The sequence below is a fragment of the Heterodontus francisci genome, chromosome 46, assembly GCF_036365525.1.
Source record: "Heterodontus francisci isolate sHetFra1 chromosome 46, sHetFra1.hap1, whole genome shotgun sequence".
NCBI lineage: Eukaryota > Metazoa > Chordata > Chondrichthyes > Heterodontiformes > Heterodontidae > Heterodontus > Heterodontus francisci.
Genome location: NC_090416.1, coordinates 10,723,375 through 10,731,320, shown reverse-complemented (window position 1 = coordinate 10,731,320; position 7,946 = coordinate 10,723,375).

Below are 7,946 nucleotides of genomic sequence, written 5' to 3'. Positions count from 1 at the left end.
AGTATAATGTGGGAAAGTGGGAAATTGTCCACTTTGACAGGAAGAATTAAAAAAGAAGCATATTATCTAAATGGTGAGAGATTGCAGAGTTCTGAGATGCAGAGGGATCTGGGTGTCCTAGTGCATGAATCGCAAAAGGTTAGTATGCAGGTACAGCACGTAATTAGGAAAGCTAATAGAATGTTATCATTTATCACGAGGGGAATTGAATACAAAAGTAGGGAGGTTATGCTTCAGTTATACAGGGCATTGGTGAGATCACATCTGGAGTACTGTGTACAGTACTGGTCTCCTTATTTAAGGAAGGATGTAAATGTGTTGGAGGCTGTTCAGAGAAGGTTTACTAGACTAATACCTGGAATGGGTGGGCTGTCTTATGAGGAAAGATTGGACAGGCTAGGCTTGTATCCACTGGGATTTAGAAGAGTAAGAGGTGACTTGATTGAAACATATAAGATCCTGAGGGGTCTTGACAGGGTGGATGTGGAAAGGATGTTTCCCCTTGTGGGAGAATCTCGAACTTGGGGTCACTGTTTAAAAATAAGGGGTCGCCCATTTAAGACAGAGATGAGGAGAAATTGTTTCTCTCTGAGGGTCGTGAGTCTTTGGAATTCTCTTCCTCAAAAGGCAGTGGAAGCAGAGTCTATGAATATTTTTAAGGCAGAGGTGGATAGATTCTTGATAAGCAAGGGGGTGAAAGGTTATTGGGGGTAGATGGAAATGTGGAGTAATCAGGTCAGCCATGAACTGATTGAATGGCGGAGCAGGCTCGAGGGGTCAGGTGACCTACTCCTGCTCCTAATTCGTATGTGCGTATATTCTTCTTACCAAAATGAATTACTTCACATTTCTCCGCATTGAACTTCATCTGCCACTTGTCTGCCCATTCTATCAACTTGTCTATGTGCTTTGAAGTTCCACACCAGCTTCCTCATGATTCACTATGCTTCCAAACTCGTAGCATTCACAAATATAGAAATTTTGCCCTTTACACCAAGGTCTAGGTCATTCACATATATATCAGGAAGAGCAAGGGTCCCAACACTGACCCCTGGGGTCACTACAAACCTTCCTGCAATCCGTAAAACATCCATTAATCACTACTCTCTGTTCATTGCCCTCATCAACCCTTTCTGTTAAATCTTCAAAAAACTCCAGCAAATTAATTAAACGCCATGTTCCCTTAAACAAACTGCCCTCTCAGGTGACTGTAAAAGATCCCACGGCCATTATTGGGAGAAGAGTGGGTGTCCCAGAACCAACATCACTAAATAACAGTTGATCTGGGTGATTATCACATTGCTGTTTGTGGGATCTTGCTGAGCACAAATCGGCTGCCGGGTTTCCTAAATTACGACAGTGACCGCTCTTCAAAAAAAGTACTTCTTTCAGTTGCAAAGCGCTTTGGGACGTTCGTGAAATGCAAGTTTGAAGTCAATGATTGCCACCTTTGAAAAGAGCTGAGAGTGGAGGTGATTCAGAGTTACAGAGATTTTAACAGGACTGCTGAATTTTTATCTAAAAGGGATTTTTCCCCCTTACTTCCTTCAGGTAAAGATAGAAAGAACTTGCATTTATTTAGCACATTTCATAAACTCAGGACATCCCAAAGGGTTTCACAGCCAAATTAGTTACTTCTGTGGTCACTGTTCTTGCTGAATTATTATAAACAGGTTGCATCGTAAACAGAGCATAAAGTTAGGAATTTGGTGAGAGTGGGAATTCGGTGAGAGTGGGAATTTGGTGCAGAAGGGCACCACTACTGTTTTTTGCCTTGTTGGGCAAACCCCCCATCTGCCAAGACTGAGGCACACATTATTTCACCACATGAACATTAAAACTAAAAATTGCAAGCCCTTGACTGGAAAGACATTTGCATAGTAACAGACAGTGTTGGAACAATGGGGACCCAGTCGTTGCTACCCCAGTACACAGAAGAAGTGGCCAGACCGGTTTTAGTCACATGTCTAACTGGCTGCTGCAGAGGTTTGAACTGAGAGTTTTAAATTGAAGAAAAGAGTGTTTGAAATGAGAAAGCCATGTTCTCCCGGTTGAAACAGAACCTCCTCTACAGTTCTGCCTGTCTCCATCTCTTTCCCATGGAACTGAATCTTGTGAAAACACATGAACCTCAAAGAGGAAAAAGTCTTCGATGTGAACAAGCTTTAAGAAGCACACTAGGCCCCAACGACAAGCAAGACTACTTGCAAAAGGACTACAGTGAGCTCGAGGCACAGTAAACAAGAAACTCTTCTGATATTGCCTCAAACCCCTCTCTACTATATTTTCCTCTCCTCCTTTCTGTCCCTATTTGCATGTATCGCTTGTGCTTGCTAGCACGGGTGAGCCGTATATCCGTAGGCATTAACTGTATTAGAGTTTAAGTTTAAGGTTTAATAAATTTCATTTTTCTTCTTTGAACTGAAGAAAGCCTGTTTATGCTCATTTCTTTGCCTTATAATTGGAAAGCTGTGAACAAGGATTCACAAAAGGGGAGCTCAAAACATAGTGTGTTTAAAACCCTGTTACAATAAGACCTGATGAAGACAGTAAAAGATCCCTAGACATCTTTCTCACCTGGTTGTAACAGAAATTTGGGTGCTAGCATCCGGAATTTTACCCACAGACGAACGAGTGAAATTGGAAGTGGGAAGCCAAATTGTTCCCAATCAAAAAGAGCAAAGATTAATACAGGTTTTCTTGTGGTTGTGTGTGCTGGAATACTAACATGTCTGCAACTGAAGTGAGTAACTCCCCAAGCCAGGGTGAAGTTATTTGGGATAAGCTAAAAGCACTGTCTATGGAGGAGTTGAGGAAAATTGGCTGAGCAGTGTGGGATCACTGTACGTGGTAAGGCTAGAAAGTCTGAACTCCTAAGGCTAGCGGCCAACCATTTTGCCCTTGAATCTGAAGAAGCAGAGGTAGTGTTAGAAGCAGACCCAGACAGGGTACGACTAGCAAAGATACAATTGGAACAAAGGAAGCTTGAATTAGAAGAGAGGGAGAAAGAATATTCTGGAAAGAATTGTACCTGTACACTGGGTGCACCTGGAGTGCGATCTAGTTTCGGGACTGGTGACCGTGGGGATTGTCCCTTGTTTGCCTATGAACAGGGTTGACCTGCTCCTCAGTAATGATCTGGCGGGGGGTGAAGGTGGTAGAATCCCATCCCCCCCTTGTGAAAGAAAGACCGCAGGAGGTCAGAGAGACAGGCCAGTGGTGGGAGCCGGACCCCTGCAGCGTCCCTGAATGTGTACTGGGTCAGGCCATGATCAAACCAGCTCCCCCAGAGGAGACTGCATCGGCACTGCAGGCAGATGACCAGGTCTGTCTGTCTGAGACTTTCTTTGGAAAGTTTGGTCTCCCAGGGAATGAATGAAATGGATTTTCCCTAGCTGAGGCTCAGCGAGCCGACCCAGTATTGCAAGAGTTAGCACAGGCTGCCCAGTCTGAAAGTGAAGCAGAGGGAGTCCCCGATTGCTACTATATAAAGAATGAGGTACTGATGAGGAAATGGAGTTCTCCTCACAGACTTGAGGGCAAGGAGTGGACAGTGGTTCACCAGTTAGTGGTGCAACAGAAAAATATTAAGAAGGGCCCACGAGACTACAGTGACTGTACATGCGAAAGACCAAAGCCCACATAGGACTGCGGTTTGACTGGCCAAACTCCACAAAGATGTGGTGGAGTACTGCAGGAGTTGCCACATGCGCCAGGTTGAGAGGAAAACCCCAACCTCCAGTCAAACCTGCACCCCTAAGTCCTGTACCGGTGTTAGGAGGACCCTCCAGCAGAGGGCTGGTGAACTGTAAGGGACCCCGCCGAGAACAAAAGGGGACAGGCAGGCACACGGCTGGCTAATGTTTAGAAAGAGGAAAAAGTGACCAAGAGGGTAAGTTAATGGAAGTCCCGCAAAAATCCCAGATGAAAACCCCACCATCCGGTCAACCAGCCCGAAAAATGTGAAAAGTTAGACCTCACATCCTCCTACGTAAATGCAGAATCTAGAAGCACCCCACCAGAGTTGCTAACAGCATTTACAGGAACCTGCAGAGACAAAGAGAGACCTCTAGGGGGGCATAGAAACTGTGACAGTGATGTCTCACCTAGCCGAAGTGCCACAGCAGCCAAGTCTACACAAATACCTACAGGTAGGAGTGTCCCAGAGAACAAAGGGGAGAGTAACGAAGACTCCTTCCCACAGTCAGAGGAAAAGGGAACCACCCATCCCTGAAGTCAAAAGTCTTTGCATGACTCAGAGAGTTCAGGATAGACCTGCCCACAATACACTCCTGAGGGGAAAAAAAAGGGAAAATTAAAACAGCCCTGGCACCCAGAACAGACCATTTTTAATGAGCTTTAAGATTGCTGAATGAATGGAAATGAATGAGAGAAACACATGGTTTTTCTTTCTGTATCTTATATTTCTCTCAAACCCTGTAATGAAATGCACTGTTTTTCTTCAAATTGCATTTCATTCCCCTGGGTGTGGAGGTGTCAGGCAAACCCCCCCACCTGCCAAGACTGAGGCTCACATTATTTCGCCACATGAACATTAAAACTAAAAATTGCAAGCCCTTGACTGGAAAGACATTTGCAATAGTAACAATGTTGAAACAATGGGGACCCAGTCGTTGCCTCCCCAATACACAGAAGTGGTCGGACCGGTTTTAGTCACATGACTAACTGGCTGCTGCAGAGGTTTGAACTGAGAGTTTTGAATTGAAGAAAACAGTGTTTGAAATGAAAAAGCCGTGCGCTCCTGGTTGGAACAGAACCTCCTCTCCAGTCCTGCCTGCCTCCATCTCTTTCCCGCGGAACTGAATCTTGTGAAAACACATGAACCTCAAAGAGAGAAAAGTCTCCTATGTGAACATGGTTTAAGAACACTGGACCCAACGAAAGGCAAAACTACTGACAAAAGGACTATAGTGAGCTCGAGGCACAGTAAACAAGAAACTTCTGATAAATTGCCTCAAACCCCTTACTATATTTTCCTCTCCTCTTTTCTGTCCCTATTTGCATGTGTGTATCACGTATGCATGTAGTGTGGGCACTTTGTATATCTGTAGGAGTTCACCGTATTAGACTTTAAGGTTTAATAAATTTCATTTTTCTTCTTTAAATCGAAGAACACCTGTTTGTGCTCATTTCCTTGCCCTATAATGGGAAAGCTGTGAACAAGGATTCACAAAGGGGGAGCTCAAAACATAGTGAGTTTAAAATGAAACCCTGTCAGAATAAGACAAGGTGAAGACAGTAAAAGACCCCTAGACACCTTTCTCACCTGGTTGTAACAGCCTCTGCTATTTAAAATTTTGTCCAGTGTTCTACTGCTTAGGGGAAGGTTAGTCTGTAGGACAGAAATGTGCATCAGACAAAAAAGCAGATATAAATACTGATCCTGTCCAACGGGGGGTACAACGTGTTTGCTACCGGTGAGGATAAGGATGGAGACTGTTAGGAAAACAGCCAGAATGCAGATCATTGCACCTTGGAGCAGGAGCCTGTACAAAGAGGGGAGGAGGTGTATTGAGGGAAGCAGTTTTAACATTCTTTGTAAACGGGACTGAGAGTCCCACATGGTTTGTGGCTTGCCTGGTGCCAGGGTGAAGGACATCTCGAACTGCCTTGAGTGATCCCGTCATTTTAATCCACATTAGAACCGACAACATAAGGAAAAGTCGGAAGAACTGCTGTTTGGAGAGCACCAGGAACTAAAGGACAGGATCTCAGGCGTAATAAACTGCAGATTATTACCCCAACCATCGAGTCCCATGACTTGGAGATAATCAGATCAGGGAGGTGAACACGTGGCTGACGAATGGTGTGGGGATGAGGGGGGTTTCCATTTCATGGGACACTGGCCCCAGTCCTGGGACCGGAAGGAGCCGGACAGCCTGAACTGGGTGCTAGCGGAATGGATAAAGAGGGCGGAGAGGGAGAGAGGAGGTGTGGGCTCAGACCCAAAGCTAATGAAAAAAAAAACAAATGAAAGAAGAGAGTGGAGGGACAGTCAGAAATTTGTGCTTTAGGCTTTACAGGTAAAGGGAACAAGAAACGTTGTAAAGTGATTAAACCAGGAGAGTTTAATAGGAGACGTGTGAGTGAAACATTAGAGAAGAACAGGTTTGGGTGTGTGACCCAAACTCATTGATAGAAACGCGGGGAGTACGAGGAACAAACTGAATGCATCATTGCAGGCGATTACAACAGGGCTCACAGCTCAAAGAAGCGCCTCTTCAGTTGTAAAGCTCTGCGAGCCGGTCTGAGGCGCGACAGAAATGCAGATGGAAGAGGAGGAGGGGAGGGTGGGGAAAGTGGAGGAGGAGGGAAGAGACTCAGCCGAGAAACAATTCACTTCTTGCTTTATTGTAGGATTATAATAATGTTCCACCCACCCACCCCGAGGGTCACCATACGACTTGGATGCAGCCAGGCGAAGATCACTCTAGCAGGAGCCGAACGCCACAGTTCAGATGGCAGCTACGCTGCTCCAGAACAATTGTGTTCCCAATGGGTAGAAACCCCCAACCTTCAAAAACAGTCCCCCACCAGTTTCGCAACCAAGGAGAGATTACGTAGGCCCACCATTGGCCTGGTCCATCCAGATGGGAAAGTCAGTCAGGCTTGACGTCAGGTAGGCCGTGAGGTCCTTTCTCCATGCCAGCTTATCAATCGATTTCCAGCTCTGTCCAGCATTAACTTCTAGGATTTTCCTGATGTCGATGAGGCTGGGGAGCTTGGGGGGTGATTTTTTTTTTTTGTCGCACCACACTCGCCCCCATCCTCGCTCAGAGGCACCGAGGCCACACTTCTTTCATTACTCGGGTCTCATCGGTATTTTTGTCACCTCCAGACTCCTCGACTATTCCGAGGCACTCCTGGCTGGCTCCCCGGCAACCCCCCCTCCCCCAACATTCCACCCTCCGGAAACCTCAGTTCACCCCAAAACTCTGCTGCGCACCAGAGCCCCGTTCCCCTATCACCCCCGCACCCCACTGACCCCGGGCTCGCTGACCTACACTGGCTCCCGGTACGGCAACGCATCCATTTAAAATCCCCTCCTCCCTATCTCTATCACCTCCTCCAGCCCCGACAACCCTCCGAGATCTCTGCGCTCCTCCAATTCCGGCCTCTTGCCCATCCCCCGATTCCCATCGCTCCACCATTGGCGGCCGTGCCTTCAGCAGCCTGGGGGGCCCTAAGCTCTGGAATTCCCTCCCTAAACCTCTCCGCCTCTCTCTCTCCTCCGCCTGCAAGACACTCCTTCTTTGACCATCCTGACTTGGAACTATATCACCGTTCCTTCACTGTCGCTGGGTCAAAATCCTGGAACTCCCTCCCTAACAGCACTGTGGGTGTACCTACCCCACACGGACCGCAGCGGTTCAAGAAGGCAGCTCACCACCACCTTCTCAAGGGGGGCAGTTTGGGATGGGGCAATAAATGCTGGCCTTGCCCACATCACGAGAACAAGTTGTGATCAGTAAACAGGTTGAAACGAAACCCGTGCTATTCTCACTCTCCCCTCCTCATCTCCCTCCGTCACACCCTTTGTCCAGAGACTCTAATTCGCCCTTGAGGCTGCCCAGTGCACACACCCAATCAAGCTGAACGCTTGAGTGGAGGGGAAAGAGGAATCAGGGCGACAGGCGGTTGAGACATAGGCCGGAATCGGGCATGGGCGAGGAGGTGCGGTGGGTGGCTTGGGGGAGGGGGTGCCATTCCCGTCGCCTACAGGAACCCGCTGCTATTTTACCAGACGGCCAGGCCCAGCTTTAAGCCAACTGAGGCCCTTCAGTGGACAATCAATGGCCACTTGAGGGTCTCTTCCCCTGGGCACTTCAGCACCTGAGGCTGCCTATTAATACCTGGCAGCCTGCTAAAATAAACCCCCCCCACCACCCCCTACACTGCAACCCCGCCACACTCCCCTCCCCCAC